The sequence below is a fragment of the Gopherus flavomarginatus genome, chromosome 19, assembly GCF_025201925.1.
Source record: "Gopherus flavomarginatus isolate rGopFla2 chromosome 19, rGopFla2.mat.asm, whole genome shotgun sequence".
Taxonomy (NCBI): domain Eukaryota; kingdom Metazoa; phylum Chordata; order Testudines; family Testudinidae; genus Gopherus; species Gopherus flavomarginatus.
In genome coordinates this window covers 20,391,825-20,411,819 of record NC_066635.1, presented here as the reverse complement: position 1 = coordinate 20,411,819, position 19,995 = coordinate 20,391,825, and the positions used below count along the sequence as shown (strand labels likewise).

Genomic DNA, 19,995 nt, shown 5'->3' with positions numbered 1-19,995 from the left:
TTGAGAAAGGTTCCTAACTCACTTAAGCACATTTGAAAATCCCTCTTTAGTGCCTGACAGGACTGGGCCCATAAAATGCTTTCTGGGCAGTTATTTGCTATGTGTCTGTGCAGCACACACATCTCTAATCTCATTTTTTGAGTTGAAACCCAGTTGTAAAGTGTGACTCTAGATCCCAATTTCCTCCAAGTCAGGAATGTTCAGTTGCAAGGTTTTGGTTGGATCTTGTTGAGAAGTTTGGATCTGAATTTCCCCAAAGATGAGGGATGGTTCTGATCCCAGAGCTTTAGTTTGGACCTATCTATTAATCATAGATATCAGGCCCTCAGAATCCCTTCCCCTCCCTCTGGGAAAGACGCCCCTAAGAACTTACTGTATATGCAATCAGTTGACATTAATTTTCACTTTTGGCCAATTACTGCACGTGTTCCACATCCTGTTTTCTTAATTTAAAATAAATCCAGGAACTAGATCAGGTTAAATTCTTGAGAAAAACACTTGCTGTAAGATATTGGCTGGTAGAGAATTAAAGCGTTTATGTTAATATATTACTTGTCTTCTAGCAAGAAAAGCTATTTTGAATCAGAGGCTGAAAATGTATTTGAGCTAATCACGTGAAATCTGATTAACAGATTTATGATGGAGATTTGGACCAATGTTAGAGCAGCAAATGGAATCTGGCAACCGTGGGGGATATGATTGAAAGGGATTCCTACCTGCCCAGATGACTCGAAGGGTTAGTAAATGAGCCTTGACATCATAGTAACATCTTTTGACTATAGCTGCGGGCTCTGGAGGGGTCAAGACTAGTCATCCCTTCAGCCTATATGTGGAGGAATAGCTATGAGGATGATAGAAGTCACCCACAGGAGTTGTACTGTTTTAATGTCATCTCCCTGTGACTCCACAGTGAGGCCATTGGTGGTGGTACTGGGGCTAAGATGATCTCCAGCTTGGCAAGGCAATTACAATCCACGTGTGGCCCTAGCATCTGCTATAACTACCCAGCATTCAGTAGTTTCAACAGCCCTGGCCTCTAAGTTATTTTACTGCCCATTATGAATTAGCATTCAGGGCTATATTTTTAGATTGCACCATAAGGGCCTAATTGCTTAACACAGTGTTCTGTTTATTTGCTTTCCTCCTCTGTGTTAGCACTGTCCTGTAGAAGAGAGAAGTTAAATGTTCCTTAAAAGGAAATAATGCATAAACAAAAGCAAAATTGTTAACACTTAGTTGACCCTCTAATCCCTGATCAACTGCCTGAGCTGCACTGTCAAGTCAAAGTTAGGCTGTATATGGAGAAGCCTGATTCTACAGATTCTTATTCTCACGTATAATCCTTACGCACATGAGGTGACCAATAAGGAAAAGGCCTTCAACAAACCATCTTCCACTTAGGAGGATTAGGCCATGAGTTTTCCAAACCCAAAAGACAGGCAGACAACAGAAACTTTCCAAGTTTCTTTTTAAATGCTCTTAGGAAAATAAACATTCCCCCTCCCCCTTTCCAAGGTACTTGCACTCCTCACTTTACAGCATTGTGCATAGAGCCTGAAAATTATAGGAGGGAAACTATTCTTGAGATCAAAGAAGTCAAGCAGCCCCAGCACAAGACAATAGAGTCCATGCTGTTATATTCGCTGTGGTAAACCTGCAAATTTAATGTTATTTCACTGTGTTCTTGACAAGTATTATATCTGAGGAAACATAAAAAAGATAACATTTAAAACAAAGTTTTCATAATTGTTTGCAAGGGATTTTGGTCACAGGATGGGGCTTTGGGGTGAGTGTAGGGCATGGTGACTGTTGAGCTGACTTTTCCATCGCCCTGCACCTTGTCTACTCAGGGACACTGTACAAAATGAGTATAAAATGCTACCAGATCAGAAAGATAGTGTCTTACACTCACTAGTCTTTTCATTGGTGTAAGTGACCGCTGCAGGGCAAAGAAGAACCAGGCCGTCTGTAGATTCATGTAAGGGAAGTGGATGACGTTAATAATTGAGGCAGCATAGCATGGTGGTTAGCGCATGGGCAGGCATGTCAGCAGACCTAGGTTCTAATCCTAGCTTGGCTGCAGTCTCAGTCTATGACCTTGGGCAAGTCACTTCACCACTCTGTGCCTCGGTTTCCCTATGAGGATAATACATCTCTGCCTTACAGGCACAGAAGGTGTTTTAGAAGAGCAAAGTATTAATATAACCACAGAGGATTTCAGTGAAAGTTTGCATTCTAGACTCAAGACAAGGCTTTGTCTGTTGCAAGGGAAAACTGATGCAGTAAAGTCTTCTAAACCAGTGGTTCTCAAACTAGGGCCGCCACTTGTTCAGGGAAAGCCCCTGGTCGGCCAGGCCGGTTTGTTTACCTGCTGCGTCCGCAGGTTCAGCCGATAGCCGCTCCCACTGGTGGCGGTTCACCCCTCCAGGCCAATGGGGACTGCAGGAAGGGCGGCCAGCATGTTCCTTGGCCCGCGCCACTTTCTGCGGCCCCCGTTGGCCTGGAGTGGCAAACCACAGCCAGTGGGAGCCACTATTGGCTGAATCTGTGGACATGGCAGGTAAACAAACCAGCCTGGCCCGCCAGGGGCTTTCTCTGAACAAGCGGCAGCCCTAGTTTGAGAACCACTGTTCTAAACTATCCTTTCTGACAAAAGAATTGGGCCTGATTCTCACTTAGGGTATTCTACACGACAGGATTATTCCGATTTTACATAAACCAGTTTTGTAAAACAGATTGTATAAAGTCGAGTGCACGCGGCCACACTAAGCACATTAATTTGGCGATGTGCGTCCATGTACCGAGGCTAGCGTCGATTTCCGGAGCGTTGCACTGTGGGTAGCTATCCTGTAGCTATCCCATAGTTCCCACAGTCTCCCCCGCCCATTGGAATTCTGGGTTGAGATCCCAATGCAAAAACTGTGTCGTGGGTGATTCTGGGTAAATGTCGGCACTCAATCCTTCCTCCGTGAAAGCACGGCAGACAATCATTTCCTGCCCTTTTTCCCTGGATTGCCCTGGCAGACACCATAGCATGGCAACCATGGAGCCCGTTTTGCCTTGTCACTGTCACCATATGGGTACTGGATGCTGCTGACAGACGCGGTACTGCAGTGCTACACAGCAGCATTCATTTGCCTTTGCAAGGTAGCAGAGATGGTTACCATCCCTATTGCACCGTCTGCCGTTGTAAATTGGCGATGAGATGACGGCTATCAGTCGTTTTGTACCATCTGCTGCTGTCATGGGTGCTCCTGGCTGGCCTCACTGAGTTCGGCTGGGGGCGCATGGACAAAATTGACACCCCGGGTCATTCCCTTCTTTATGTTTTGTCTAAAAATAGTCAGTGCTGCCTAGAATATGGGGCAAGTGTAGTAGAGAACCAGAAAGCACAGTCACTCCGGGTCAGAGCCCCAGAGATCCCGCAGAAATGATGAGCTGCATGCCATTCTAGGAGGTGCCCCTGCAACAACCCCACCCGTTGCTTCCCTCCTCCCCCAACCCTCCTGGGCTTCCGTGGCAGTGTCCCCCCATTTGTGTGATGAAGTAATAATGAATGCAGGAATAAGAAACACTGACTTTTTAGTGAGATAAAATGAGGGAGAGGAATCCTCCAGCTGCTATGATAGCCCAGGCAGGACATTAAAGGGGGTGGGGGAGAGAAGTGCAGCCTCCCGCTGCTATGATAGTCCAGGCAGTACAGAACCTTTTCTTTAGACATGAAAGGGGGGGCTGATAGAGCTCAGCCTCCAGTTGCTATGATGAGGACAGTTACCAGCCGTTCTGTACCATCTGCCAGGAATGACCGGAAGTCATTCCCATTTTTACCCATACACCCCCAGCCGACCTCACCAAGGCCAGCCAGGAGCACTCATGGGCTGATGATGACGATGGATAGCAGTCATATTGTACTGTCTGCCACTGGGAAGGGGATGCTGGTGTTCAGCGCTGCAGCACCCCGTCTACCAGCAGCATGCAGTAGACATAGGGTGACACTGAAAAAAGGCGAGAAACCTTTTTTTCCCCCTTTCTTTTGGGGGAGGGGAGGGTGTAAATTGACGACATATACCCTGAAACACCCAGGAAAATGTTTTTGACCCTTCAGGCATTGGGAGCTCAGCCAGAAATGCAAATACTTTTCGGAGACTGCGGGGACTGTGGGATAGCTGGAGTCCTCAGTACCCCCTCCCTCCCTCCATGAGCGTCCATTTGATTCTTTGGCTTTCCGTTACGCTTGTCACATAGCACTGTGCTGTGGACTCTGTATCATGGCCTGGAGATTGTTTTTCAAATGCTTTGGAATTTCGTCTTCTGCAACGGAGCTCTTATAGAACAGATTTGTCTCCCCATACAGCGATCAGATCCAGTATCTCCCGTACGGTCCATGCTGGAGCTCTTTTTGGATTTGGGACTGCATTGCCACCCATGCTGATCAGAGCTCCACGCTGGGCAAACAGGAAATGAAATTCAAAAGATTGCGGGGCTTTTCCTGTCTACCCGGCCAGTGCATCTGAGTTCAGATCGTTTTCCAGAGCGGTCACAATGTGCACCATGGGATACCGCCCGGAGGCCAATACTGTTGATTTGCGGCCACTCTAACCCTAATCTGACATGGCAATACTGATTTCAGCGCTACTTCCCTCCTTGGGGAGGAGTACAGAAATTGGTTTTAAGAGCCCTTTATATCGATATAAAGGGCTTCGTTGTGTGGATGGGTGCAGGGTTAAATTGGTTTAACGCTGCTAAATTCGGTTTAAACGCATAGTGTAGACCGGGCCTTACACTAAAGCCCTTCACACTCTTTGGCAGAGTATAAGAGGCCTTGAAGTAGATGTAAATGTAATGTATTCATTTTAAGATCTCTCTTTGCTCCCAAAGCAGTGTAAAGAGGCTATTCTGTAAATGAGTATCAGGCCCGTCATTATCAAAGGCAATGCACAGAAATAGCTGTCAAACTAAATGTTTACATTCCTAATAACCACATATTCTGTACCGTGTGGCTGCTTCTTCCTTAGAGCTTAATTGTGGGAGGAAGTTTCCAACCGGGAGCTAATGTTTTCTCAGGTTAGGATTGGGAATACTGGGCTAGATTGGTTCCCCTTTCATTAAGGAACCGGTGGAACCCAAGTATCTCTCCTGCTGCTGGAAGTCTCTCTCCATAGCCAGGTTTCTAGTCAGAGCTCCAACAGCTAACACAGCTTCAGAAAAAGGGATTTTCAAGGCCGAGATGACGATCCTTTCCTTAGGCAAAATCAGTTTGGTGCAGGACATAGTGGCCGTCACAGTGACTACCTTTTAATGATCTGACTGCAGGATGAAGAAGCATTCTAATATCTTTTTCCTTACATGAGTTCATATTTTAGGAAGATATTCTTGAGCTTTTTTCTCTCCAAATGCAAATGGATGTATGTGGCCTAAGAATTGCCACAGTTTATAAAGCTGTACTCTGATTCAGTTGAGGAAACTGCTCTTCGTCTTGATGTGTATTCTTTCCTCAAACAGAACTGCTAATACAATACCTGATATCTCACCTGGCTCAGTTTTCATGCCAAGATGTTGCAACATTGCTGTGACCTTGTGGACATCAGATTTTTTTCTTAGCTGGACTCCATGGTCACTCAGAATTTCATGGCAAGAGCAAAGATAGCGCATGGATCATCATGCTCCAAAAGGAGTGGCTCTTACCACTTGTGCTGCAGGAGACTATCCTTTACCTGTCAGCAGTAGTAGGGGGGCTATGACATTCAGTTGAACTGTTCTGATTCCATCCAGTAGAGGGCAGTGCTATGTAACACAGGCCAGTTCATTACAGTTTTACTCTTCAGCTAGTGGTTATACTGATTTGTCAGTGCTTTTATATTCTCTACTGTTTAGAGAAGGTGTATTATAAATCAGTTACCTTGATGATGATACCTTGTGTCTATGGGATCTGTTTCATCAAAGTGCTTAATGGGTGTTAAAGTTATGTCCTTAGAAAGAAGGTATTTATTAAGACCATTGGAAACTAAGGCACAGAGAGAAGTGACCTGCTAAAGAGGAGTTGCAGAGTGAGGAATAAAACCTAAGAGCCCTAACTCCTAGTCCCTTGCTCTGACAAGTAGATGACATTCCCATTCTGTGATTAAACTAGGTACATACAACTTGGAATTAAATCAGTTCATTCCTTTCTGATATAGGGTAAAAGGGGGATGTGCCCACTGCATTCTGTGGTGGTGGTGGGGGTTTGATATTATCTTTGCGAGTTTCACAGCAGAACTAGCTGCATTTTGAACCATAAAAATGCTCCTTCCCAAGATTTCAGGTAATCTTTTTCCCATGCAATGCATAGTAATATCAGTGTACAAAATCCTGGCTAAAGGTCTGTAGTCTTTATGGTGCCTAGGAGGGCTGTAATGATGCCACTCAGATCACCTCAAGATTGAGGAACTTAGGTTTCACATGAAGCAGAAACTCAGTTTGAGGAAAACCACAGAAGAAAATTCAAGTGGAAGGAAGAAGTATAGCTAGCAATTTAAAATTGCTGAACATACCCATCAGCTGACCTATTGCTTCACCTCCTAGTCCACAGTGCAGCATACACCTGGTCTCCTGAGGCATTGTGCACAACCTGACTGCTAACACAGCTGGTGCAGCTAGAGATCTAGCAGCTATCTGCCATAAGAAATGTTGTCCCTCTACCACTACACGCACATCAGAAGAGAACATGCTACGCGAGGGCCATGCGTTAAAACCTCTGACAGCTGAGCAGAGGAGAGAAGTGTGAGCAGGCTCCAAATCTGAGCTAGCTACATTAGGGAACAGGATTGTAGGTGGTTTTCAAGGCACTAACTGCTACTTTACCTGTAGCCATGGCAGTGTATTGAGTGGCGCTCTTGAAATTCTGCCACTGCCCATTCTTTGCCCTGACCACCACAGGGCCAGTCTGTGTCTGTTCCACCCCTCTCCCAGTTAGGAAATACTGGATTATAGTGTGACAATTAAAGTAGGTATCTGGACACCTTCTGTTGCTTAAATGTCAATTTCAGACCATGTACTATATACACTTGTGGTTGTGTGAAACTCACCAATGTCATCCTTGCTTTCTCCTCTTTGATTCAGACTATGCTGGTAAAGGGCTCAGAATTGCTGTACACCTTGATCTTTTAGCTTTTCTGACTCCACTTGCTCTAGAGCCTGAATGTAAGTGGGGGTGGGAGGGGAACCTCATGGCACCATTTTAAGTAATGTGTAATGATGCAATTAATGCCGTATAAGGAATGAATGCTGCAGGGATCAGAAGGCTCCAGCTGCCCTGTCTGTCACAATGATACAGTCCCTCAGTTTCAGAGAGGCAACAAGCCTGTTGCAATAAAGCCACAAATAACATCTGAGAAAATCAAAGATGCTTTCAGCAAACTTCAACCTTCTGAGCTTTTAATGAGGGGATGGAGGGAATATTTTCAAAGCATGCAATTTGCACAAAGAGCTAGAAAAATTTTCTGGATGGTAGGTTTATAAATTGTTAGGGATAGGAACAATCCAGCAGCCTGTTGTCTGTACGAAGAGTAGACTTCTACTCTTGCTATTAAATTCTGGGATTTGGAGCTAGAGGCTCCAAGATTGCAGAGTTAAATAAATTTGGCATCAATAGCTTATTTCTGTTAGAATGGACTCTGTGTTAAAATTAAAGTGCTTTGGTAAAGATGTTGATGCCCAGTGACATCCTTGAACAAATTAATAACAAACATCACTTATTCCTAAATTTTCAAAGATTTTGCAGAGGATTTTGCTGCACAAACCCCCTTAGTCAATGGAAGTTATTCCATTGAATCCATATTCCATGAATCTCTGCAAATTTAGGAGCCAAGGTAAGCAAAACATCAGGCTTATTCCCAGATTGAGGAGCAGAGGCATTACATGGCTCCATTAAATACTAATGGGGACTGTCCATCGAAATCTGCTGTGCAACAGTGGGTGGATTTGACTTATCTGTGTCAACGGTTCAGGGAAGTTATTTAGATTAAGGACATTGTTTTCCTGGTTCACCAAAAGAAATTGAGCCAGGATCTGATTTTAGTTGCTCTTTGTGATGCAGATGTCTGATCTGAATGGTGACCTTTCTCCATATAGTATAATTGCTCTGTTGCATTGACATCCGTGATTAAAGAGGCTGCATCTAATGTTAAGTCAACAGAGCCCACGGTGCATTCATTCATATTCACCTGTGCATGCTAAAAATGGCTGGAAAAAAATGGAAGATGATCCTGAGACTATTTAATATACATTCTGACTGGGATCCTAAGTATCCAATCCACGAGTAATTAAACCTACTGCAAATATGCATCATCTCCCATAGGAAGGGGACCAGTAAGACTATGCTACAAAATGCCTTCTTATGTTTTACAGAAGCTGAATGTAACAAACAGTAGCGATGTTCATTTGATGCCACAGTCATCAACTGAGATTGAACTGGGAGCTTTTACACCAAAAACACACACCTCTTCCTCTTGAGCTAAAGGAGAACTCTTAGCTGTAAGAAGCAGACTGTTTACAGACGCTGAAGCCAGAAACTGGAGGAAAACAAGGCTAAATGTGGGACTCCAATGTACTACTGCAGTATGTTGTGAAAGGGTGGTCAGCAAGAGGCTTATTGGGCGAGTAATCTGCAAACATTTGGACCCGTGGGTCTCAGTGAAAGCTTGCATTTTGTTACCCAGGAATGCCTGCATCATGCTTCAAGGTGGTGTTTTGTTATAAGAAACACAATCTAACGAGCTTTATTGCTTATACAAAGCATGATATTTTATGGCATTTTAAACCTTAGGAGTGTATACACTATGTCTGGCTGTGATTCCCTTCTCCCTCCTTCCCCCCCAAGCTTCTGTCTTCTCTCTCAGAGTTTATCTACGTCACTAGAATCCCTGAGTATAGCTGCTGGCTGGTCATATACTGCCAATAGGCAGCAAAGAGCAATGTATTAGCATGTACCCCTTGGTAAACAACTTGATTAAGTTCACTTGGTGGGAACATTTAGACTTTGTTCCGAACACAGATACAGAGCATATTGAGCACCGTGTATTAAATATGTATAATCTGAACTGACAGTGGTGGGGTGAAGACCCTATCAGAGGGATCAGTGCAATTATGCATTCCCAAGGCAAAGCTTTTCTCTTCAGACCAGTGACTGGCATAGATGACTCAGCAGAATCAAGAGAGAATAGGGGGTGACTCCACCAGAGGTAGGAACATCATCCCAAATCTCCCTTCAGTTTTGGCCAAGAACCTTTTAACAAGATGCTCCTGTGAGTTGCCTCTCCAGCCAGTCACTGGTAAGCAGCCTGGATGGCAGAAAAGCCTGGCAATAGGGCCTTTCCCAGCTAGATAATCAGCTCAAATCTAGCCCTGTTCTGAAGCAACCAAAAGTTATCGCCAGCTGGTGGCTGTTGCACGATTGATGTAAAGTGAGTGAATGAGCTCAAGTTTGGTTCTCGTGGACCGAATGTCAGCACCACAAATGATGCTAATAGGGAGTAGCAGCAGAGAAGTGAGAGGCATAGAGGACTGAAGAAGGATAGCAGACTGAACTGCCCTAGATGTGATCCCTCCCAGATCAGGGTGATGCAAAATCTTTTGGTGACACAACACTGGGGAAACTTGCACTGCTGCTGCCTATGTTGCAGCTGAAGAGTTGACTTCAATCTCCAGGGCTCTCAGTCCGTACAGACTTTAACTGGGACTCAATTTACATGAAAAATATGTAATGATTTTTAATAGTGTGTATTTGATATGGTTCCTTTCGTGTTCTAGTTCACACTTTTGCTAGACTTTGGGCAACACACTACAATGTATTCTCTCTGAGTTGCACCAGACTACATGCTAGAAGCTAGAAATGAAAAGACAGACAACCTAATGGAAAGCATCACTCATCTGGTGCAGGATCATTTTCCCACAGAATATTTTCTAGTGCCTTGTCCAGTCCAGCTTTAAGTTTCTGACATAAACTGTCTCACACACATGATTTGCAAGAATGTGTTTGCTCATTAAATCCTAAATCAGTCATCACAGTGTAATGATTATCCCCACACACCCCCAATCCCATCGCTCCATTTTTAATGTGTGTTACCTATATACTGTGGCAACTCTGTGGCAATCCTAGAAAGAGCAAGTTTAGACAATGTAGTTTCTCAGTTTGACTGTGCCTGTTAACTCAAGATTTCTGTTAGTTTCTGAGCAATCTGTCAGAATATCCAGGAAGAAATGGGTAACAGAATAAACCCTAGCTGTGGGCGAAAGGGTCCCAGGCTAGGGCACTAGGCTCTTTCACTCACATCAGTGATAGTTTCAATATTTTCCGTATGTTGTTTCTGCACTGCATCTTGCCCCTAATTCAGCAGTCCAAGCCTATTCAGAAACATGCTTGAGCACATGCTCAACTCTAGGCAAGTGCTTAAAGTTAAATATGTGGCCAAGAACTTCGCAGAACATTATTAGTATGGTGATTTATTGTTTGTATTGTATTAGCACTATGAGGACCCCGTTGTGCTAGGTGCTGTACAAACACAGAACAAAAAGAAATATTGGCCCCAAGAAATGGATTTAAGCACTTTGGGTCTGATCCTGCTTCTATTCAACTAACGGGAGCTTTTCCACTGAGTCCAGAGGCAGCTTGAGCAGGCCCTTGATTAACTGCTTTGCTGAACTTGGGCTCTTGTGCCTTATTAGGCAGGATTACATACTGCCACAGAGGGTAAAAAGCTTCTTTTTCTTTCAACCTGTTTTCCTTTTTTCTGAGGTATCTGAGCCAAGATGAACCATTGAATCATAGAAGGCCCATCAGGGAAGTCTGCAGAGGAAGAAAATGATCATACTACTAAAGATAAATAGTAATTTTTAAAGAGAAATGTCAGTTTAAGCATAATTGGAGAGCAATTTTCTCATCCTTCTGTCACTGGTTCAGGACCAAATAGAGCTTGTCCTTTATTTTAGACAAGTGTCATTTTTGGGAGAGGATTTCACAGCTGGGAGAAGGAAAGAAGGGATTTTTTTTCTCCTAGGTATTAGTTTAAAAATAAAATGCATGGTAGTTGGTTTAAGCTGCTCAGGGTTGACTATGTCCCTGTGGAGACAGACTAGTAAGCGGAGTGTAGGTGAAGTGGTCAAAAATACAGAATAAATTCAGTTTATCATAGGGGTATCACCATCACATATATGGTGTGTAGGTATAGGGGAGTGTCTATTATGGTGGCAGTGTGGATCACTTTAATCAAAGTGATTAAATCAAAGTGATGCACACGGCTTCCCTGATGCAATAAAACACACACACACACACACACACTCTCTCTCTCTCTCTCTGTCTCTCTCTAAAAATCCAGCTGATACACACTGTTACCATAGTACAATAAGAGTCATACCTGACCCTGAAGAGCTTGTAGCTTAATGAAAACGATATGCAATAAATATGTCTAACTCCCAGGCCTTACTTCTGCCTTCTCACAGAGGAATTATTGCCAGCTCCAAGTGTTCAAAAATCATGAGTTTGGACCACTTAAATGATACTGACTTTAAAAAATACTGTTTGTTCTTTGTATTTGCTTTCTAGGTGTACTTGGGTCATGTTCTCAAGCTTTCTTTCACAACCATGAGGGCCAGAGAGTTACTTTAGTTCTTTAGGTGAGAAACTCTGGTTTCATTTAATCACTCAACTCTAGGAGCTGGACCATTAAGTAAAACGCTGAATGTGGGAGCGGGGAGACTCAATAAATTCACAAGAGCTGGGAACTCTACAAAGGTGCAACTCCCATTGATTTCATCTCATAAGTATGTTTCTGGAATACAGATATTTTGAGTAAAATTCAAAAGTGAGTCTGAATGTGAAAGGAGTTTGTTCTGGTATAACTTATATCCTCTTCCAGCCTGCCCATTTCTGCGCTCGCTTACACATATACAGTTCTATATCCATGTATGTGAGGGCAGAATTGAGCCCAATTACATGAGAATATTATAATACCTGGCTTTCATGTAGTGCTCTTCATCTGTAGATCTCCAAACACTTCACAAAGGAGGTTAGTTATACCCATTTTATAGATGGAGAAACTGAGGCACAGAGCGACATGACTTGTCCAAGGTCACCAGGCATTCCAGTGGCAGAGCCAGAAATAGAACCCAGGTCTCCTGAGTCATACTCACATGATTTGTCCACTGGGTCACACTGTTTTCTTGAGCTACAACTTAATCATGCATGGATAAACACCACTGAACCTTGTCCCCCAGCTGGGTAAATATTAGATAGGGTGGAACTTGATTCCAGTCAGTTACTTAGCAAATGGCATTAGATGTAAACACAATATATCTTCCTTCTTATAAAAATATTTGCTTACTTCTCTGGTCACTGTTGGTATTAAAAGCACATTTAAAGCAAACTGGTTCAAAAATCGGTAGTCCTTTTTTTAGCGTAGAACTCTGATGAGGGAGATGCATGTTGGATCGATATGTAACCATTACAGTTCCACAGAAGCAGCATTATAGTGAAGACAGATTTGACTTGGCTAAGGGGCATAAATAGCTGAGCAGTAAGACCAAGAGAAGTGGCAACAAATGTGATTGCAATCCATACAGTTATTACAATCTCACCATAACAGGAATTAGGCTCTCTACATTTTTTATATATAGAGAGAGTTCCTATTAAGGTGAGATTGTAATAACCCTATAGATGGCAATCACATCTGTTGCCACTTATTTATGCCCTTTTAATCAAGTCAAATCTGCTCTCCATCCTTTCCTTGCTGGGAACTGCAAATTAATTTCAATTCAGCTTTATATACAGTGTTTCTTTAACCAACTAACATAAAATTGGGTACAATTGAATGTATTACTATTTTCATGCTTTAGAGGAGGAAAAAGGCCTCCACTTTCGGGGAAAATTGTTATAAAAATATTACCCAATTTTTTTTAACATTTATTTTTATGAAAGAACCTGGGTGGTGGTTGGGTTTTTTTGGTAGTCTTCAATAAATCCCTTTAAGCTCCTGGGGCAGGTAAGGAGTTACTCACTGTTGCTTTAACAAGGGCTTCTTTGCCCTGGCTGAAGACCGAAATCTAAATTTAGGAAACAGAATGTTGTTGCAGATCTCCTTATGAAGACCCCTACTGTTTCAGCAAAGCCTGGAACCAGCAACCCTGGATAAGATGAAACAGGAGTCACTTATATGGAAGCAGGCAACAGGAAAGAGAAATGACTGACCTGTGACTAGGGTTCTCCGAAGATGGCATCCTTTATAGGTCCCTTGGGCCTCATGCTTTCATGTGTGAGATTCCACTGTGGACGTTGGTGTATGTTCCTCCATCATAGAGCTGGGGCAAATACCTGAAAAACAACTTTAAGCAAATATCCACACAGATTCATTTCTGCAGCATTTGATCCCTTTGTCTGTTGGCTTTCGCCTGTGTTCTGCCCAGCAGTAGGAAGAAGGGGAGGCAATGCAGTCAAGTGGACTGGATTGGGAATCAGAAGATGTGAGTTGTATTGCTGGCTCTGTGACTGTCCTGGTGTGTGTGCAAGTCACTTCTCTCTGTGCCTCTGATTTCCCTCCCACCTTTTGTCTGTTTTGTCTATTTAGACTGTCAGTGCTTTGGGTGTGGGGTGGGGGCTGTCTTTTTCTGTGGGTCTGTGCAGCTCACTGCACAATTGGGGGCCCGCGATCTCAGTTGTGGCCTCTAGGTCCTACAGTAATAAAAATAATCATTGACCATGCAAAAAATGCTTAGTCATCTTAGTAGGACGGAGGCTACCTTTTCTCTAAAACTGTAAGAAGATACAGTGTAGGTAACAACACAGACAAAATGAATGAGTTTGGGAACTGGTGGTTTTAATAGTAGTGTTTAGGCCTAATCTCATAACCTTGGGCCTCTGGAGCTCAGGGAGAATGATCTCTGTATAGGGAGTAGACACTGAAAGGGGAGGAAAATACCTTTTGGTTGCAACCTCCTCTGTGCAATGAAAGAACAGCATTGCCTAAGGGAAAGCGCCTCTATCCAGTCCTCCTTGGGTGTTAGGGTGCTGCTGCTGAGGCCCCTTGTGGGTGAGTTGAAGGGGCAATCAGCAAGGCTTCGGCAAAAGCTCTGAGAATAATTTACAAATGAAAAATAAAAGAATGAGTTTAGTTGCAAAATGTGCCCCTTCTATAGCTTGGGGACCGAGATGTAGGAAGAAGTGGAGAAAAGATATATGTTTGACCTCAGTCTTGTTTCATGGACTTCAGAACAGACCTAGTGCAGCAAAATGCTATATGTCTGGTGTGCTATCCAGTATCCCAAAGAAATGCCACAAGGCTCAAGAATTCTATTAAATAAAACAAAATCCCAAAGCACAACTGAGTAATTGTTGCTTTTATCCACTTTCATGCAAAGGGCCTGATCCCAAGCCCATTGAAGTCCATGGAAAGACTCCCGTTGATTACATTGGGCTTTAGATCAGGGCTGAAATACAAATGCCAAAAACGGTGTGCCCGATTCTCCTCTCATTTTCACTGCTGTAAATCATGGGCTTCAGTGGAGTTGCACTGGCTTAGGGAAAGGAGAATCAGGGAATGTGACTCTTCAAAGGGCTGAGGATTCTCAGTAGATTTTTGTCTCACTTCTGATATTTGTTTTTGCTGTCACTCTTGGGCATTACATATGATCACCAAACATGCATAGTCTACTAAGGACCATTGCACCAGACAAAGTGACTGTGATTGGTGGCATTGCATCAAGCATTGTGTAATGAAGTTCCCAAATCTGGTTCAATCCTGCAAATCCACGAATCTCAGAGGCGGCCCCGGGAGTGGTGGCAGGTAGGGTCTCAAAGGAGAGTTTGAGAGCGTGGTGTGCTGGACTATTTATGTCCATCCTGACAACACGGCCGAAGAGAATGCAACACTGCTTTCAAATATAATTGTAACATTTTGCACAAAGTCAAACCAAAGTCAAAGATGTCAAAGAACATCTGGTTTGCTGCAACCATTTGAACTCTGCTTGCAGTGTAGGTAGATGAACTCATCAGTGCTCTCCGTGGTACCCACCCCCACCTGAACCAGGGGTTCTGGTGGCCCAGCTCCAAGGTTTTGGACCTTAGTCTTTTGCCATGAGATATTCAACCCCTGAGTGAGGACACAGTCTTGGAGACTTTGGAGGATGGGGCTGAAATTCTCTGACTTTTCCACATACATAAGGTAAAAGCAGCAAGGAGACTGCTACAACACTGGACACTAGCTATGTCAGGTAGGTGGGTGTTTCACGGGTCAGAGAACTAACTGGCTAGCTCTGCAATCTACTATTATATGTTCTGGTTCTTTCCCAAAGATGGCAGGCAACTAATCAATGCCTGTATTCAGATGTTTAGGACCATAAACTTATACTGACCCTACAGGAACAGAGCAGTAGGAGAATAGGTGTACTTACAGAACCCCTCTAAAGACTGGCTTAGGAAAACATAGCATTATACTACATGACCCCTGCTGCTTTTTCTTTGAACAACAGGATTTTCCCAGAGGCTAATGGTGGCTATGCTGTATTGGACAGATGAAGATATAAAGACTGCAGTATCATCAATGCCCTGAGATACTGATGTCTCTCCCTAAGAGGTCATCAGTAGGACTTGAACTCGGGCCTTTTAGCACTAAAGCATACATTTCTCCCGCTTCGGCTAATAAAGTTAGTGTCAGTGGGTAGCAGTAGTAGGCTGTTTATACACTATGTGGACCAGTCACTACACAGGGACATACTTCAGAACAGTGCTCCCTTTAGCAGGGCCCTACCAAATTCACAGCCATGAAAAAACCATAATGGACTCTGAAATCTGGTCTCCCCCGTGAAATATGGTCTTTTGTGTACTTTTACCCTATACTATACAGTTTTCACGAGGAAGACCAGCATTTCTCAAACTGGGGGTTCTGACCCAAAAGGGAGCTTGGGTTTTTTTGCAAGTTTACTGTAGGAGGGTTGTGATATTGCCACCCTTACTTCTGTGCTGCCACCATCAGAGCAGGGCTGCCGGAGTGGCGGCTACTGGCTGAGGGCCCAGCTCTGAAGACAGCAGCACAGAGGTAAGGGTGGCAATACCATAACAACACTGAGAAATTTAAGATTTAAATATCTGGAATTGTGACATTTACTATTTTTTAAATCTGATGACTGTGAAATTGACCAAAATGGACCATGAATTTGGTACGGCCCTACTCAGAAAATAATTTTGTGACTGTTTACTGAATCTCAGAAGTACACAGTTACATATGACTGATGATTATGATCACATGGAAGTAATAGCTTGTTTTTGTATACTGCCCAATACAGTATTTCTAGAGAACATTTTCTGCACCCAAAAATAAAAAAGTGTGGGCAGAGGAGAGGAGCTGATACTGTCACTGAGGGCATTGGCTTTTAATCTCTGTCCCCCTCTCCTTAATGTTTCTCCACGCTCTCAACATAAAGAGGAAAAACAGGACTAGAAATATTTGTTTCCCTGCAATCATTTTCAGAAGCAGTTCTGTAGATCTTATTACTGCTATGCATGTGACAGGTACAGACAGCAATGACTGAGCTGTATCATGCAGGCTTTAGACACTGGTAACATCTTTGCATTCACCACTGGTTCCCCACTTTGTGTTCTGATGCCTTTTGAGTGATGGGTCTGAGCTGAGCACTGTCGTCCTACTGAGTGCACCAGAACATTATCCTTAATGCAGCAAACAGCGGTAAGAGAACTGCTGAATTATTCAGAGAATTAAGATTTTTTTTCCTCCCAGGATCATTCTTTTGCACAGTAGCCTGTCATTGCAACTTCATTTACATAAAGCAATTGGTGACTGTTACCGTCGGTTACTTCGTCCCCACGATCTCCCCTGCATGTGAGATTTCTGTGCCACGTACTATATGAACTCCAGCTCCAGGCAAATAACAGTTTGTTCCTTTAAATAAATAAATTTTGCAGGGATTAGTTTTAACTCTTAGATGATTGTAAACTAAGAGTAACTCATTCTAATTAGCGGCAAAGTTCTGTGGCACCTTATAGACTAACAAACATTCTAATCAGTCATTTTCTTCCCTGTATAGATAAAGGGTAATGTTGTTGCTAAATCTTATTTAAAAATGTCTAACTGATAATCCCAGAGACATGTGGTCACCTTTTTCACCCCGTATCTGAAGACATTGTATGCAACAAAATAATAGGCTGGAAACATCATGATACAGAACAGGGGTCTGATGGCACAACTCTTACTCTCACAAATAATCCTATCAAAATCAAAGGAAATATTGCAGTGAGTAAGAACTACTGTCCAGAAACCATTACAGGTTTCTAGGCTTGATCCTGTGAGGTGCTGCAATGGGACCTCTCATGCTTAAAATTAAACAGCCCCGCTGGATGGGGGCAGGTTGCTTGGCAGCTGGCAGGAACAAGTCCCTCATGGTTGCTTATATGAGTGTTTCAATCACCTGGATTGCACTTCTATTTGGAACATAATACTAATTCACAACGATCGTAAGCTGTAGCTACTCTTATTTTTAAGTGAATGCAATTTATGGAAATACTGGAATTGCAGTCCCTGATTTATCACATCAGGTACAGTGAAGATATAAACAGTGCAAGCTTTCCTCCAGGCCAACATACCTTGACCTCGATAATGGAGTTACATCAGTGATAGATTTGGTCCAATAACTGGAAGGATGGAGATGGAGGCTATTGTGCTGCAAAAATCTTTTATCTGTGCTAAAGGGTGAAATTCAAACCTATGTAGAGGAGCAAGCCAAAATCCTATGCCTCTCTTAAATCCCGGTGAATGCCATAGTGCTTTAGTAGGACATAACTAGTGCATAGGCCTTGTGGGCTTAAATTGCACTTCAGTGATGTATTTCACCCATGCTGAACAAGATTATGGAATACAAATCAACATTGCCACCCTCAATCATTGAAAATCATCAGACCCCAAAAAATCATGGGGTTGGTTTAAAAATCATTAGATTAAAAAAATTCATAAATTCGGAGATCTTATTTGCTTTCTGGTTTCTGAGACTTTTGGGTTTGCTTGCATCATCTTTTCAAGCTTTTCTCTGCAACCACCAAGGTTAGGAATGTACATTTTAAAAATGAGAGCTGATATTCTCAGGAATTCACATGGCTCCAGGAGTTGGAGCTTTAAGAAAAACACCATAAAACATGAGACTTGCACTTAGATCAAAAGAGTTGGCAACACAGAAAAACAGACTGTAGCAGCAAACTTTAGATTCTATTCCAGTACAGCAGGGGTTGGCAACCTCTGGCACGCAACTTGACCAGGGTAAGCATCCTGGCGGGCCGGGCCAGTTTGTTTATCTGCCGTGTCAGCAGATTTGGCCGATCGCGGCTCCCACTGGCCGCCGTTCACTGTCCCAGGCCAATGGGGGAGGCGGGAAGCCACGGCAGGCACATCCCTCGGCCCACAGCATTTCCCGCCGCCCCCATTGGCCTGGGATGGCGAACTGTGGCCTGTGGGAGCCATGATCAGCCAAACCTGCGTACATGGCAGATAAACAAGTTGGCCTGGCCCGCCAGGGTGCTTACCTTGGTGAGTCGCGTGCCAGAGGTTGCCGACCCCTGCTGTACAGCATGGTAACAGAAAATTGGTCCTTTAGCACATGCATGTGTCCTAGTGCCCAGGCCACAGCTGAGGTTTGGATTTGGTCCCATCTCGAGTACCAACTGGGCTCTTTTGCATATATTGAGAGAAGATTCACTGATCACTTAGATGCAGGATTGTGCCAGATAGTCTCCATGGGGCTCATGATTCAACTGCCATGTCAGAGGAATTATCTGACCAAAGAGAGATGCTCCATTCTTCTGTCAGTCTTTAATCTTGAAAGTACCCAAGAAGCTTATTGCTCTGCCTCTGAAATCCCACATGGGGAGGGGGGTGTGAGTCTGTGTGGAAGGGATCTGTAGGGGATGTTTGTCACCCTGTGTAGGGAAGCAAAATTATTCTCTCTGTTCCTAAAGCCCAGCTATACCTTTTGGCAATGAGAAGGCTATTTTTGTCTGGATTAAAGTGAGATGAAAGCTAATCCTCAGGATTTCAGGAAGATCCCTGAGGTTTAGCATTTTACGATCATACTTTATTTTTAGCTGTAGCTTTTTATTTTTAGCCGTTCCTTGTATAAATTTGGCACCTACCCAAAGTCTCCTCCCCCTTCAGCTCCTCTTACCCTTTGTAGGCTGCATAAAGAAATGGTGGATGCTTGCTTGGTGTCTAGTAACATACCCAGGTGCTGTACACATGTGAAGAACTGGAGGACAGGCTGTAGGTACTATGTTGCACTGGCTGAAAGATGGTCAAAATGAATTCTGCTTTGGCAGATGGGCAGGTAATAGGGCTTTCCCATCTCTAATGTCTAGGGTTCTTTCATTTGGTGGTTCTCTCCATTAGCACATGGAGGTCCCAGTTGTGCTGCGAGCCCCATTGTGCTGTGTACTATATAAACACACAGTAAGAGACTGTCCCTATCCCAAAGCACTTGCAGTAAGATGAAGCCCTGAAACATAAGCCCTTATCAGAGGCCCGGTATGAGGCCTAAGGCCTAGGTGACCAGATGTCCCAATTTTATAGGGACAGTCCCGATTTCTGGGTCTTTTTCTTATATAGGTGCCTATTACCCCCCACCCTCTGTCCCAATTTTTCATATTTGCTGTCTAGTCACCCTACCTAAGGCCTGAATGGTGAAGACTTTGCTAACATAAAGCAAAGCTAAGCTGTGAGCCAGAGGCAGGCCCTGTTCGCAGAAGCTGGCAATGAAAGGGCTGATGTTGCAGAAATACACATATCTAAAATGTACTGGACACTAGAGATACCAGAACACTCTGATACTTGCACATTCCACACAGATAACAAGGACAGGAGCAAAAGGGGAATATGATGGATAGAGTTGTTTTGTTCGTACCAACATGTACTAGGTGAGAGGCGGCACCTTACTGCGTAGAGGGGTTGTACCTTGCTACATAGAGGGGCTGCA

General features: G+C 43.6%; 1 protein-coding gene across 1 annotated transcript in view; it reads left to right on the top strand.

Annotated features, from left to right (window-relative positions):
• YPEL2 (yippee like 2) overlaps positions 1-11,329 on the top strand; it is a 90,208-nt gene extending 78,879 nt beyond the window's left edge. Inside the window, exon 14 of the transcript XR_007770325.1 lies at positions 8,386-11,329. The gene's annotated coding sequence lies outside the window, so the exon portion shown is untranslated. The remainder of the gene's footprint in view (positions 1-8,385) is intronic.
• The last annotated feature ends 8,666 nt before the right edge of the window (positions 11,330-19,995 follow it).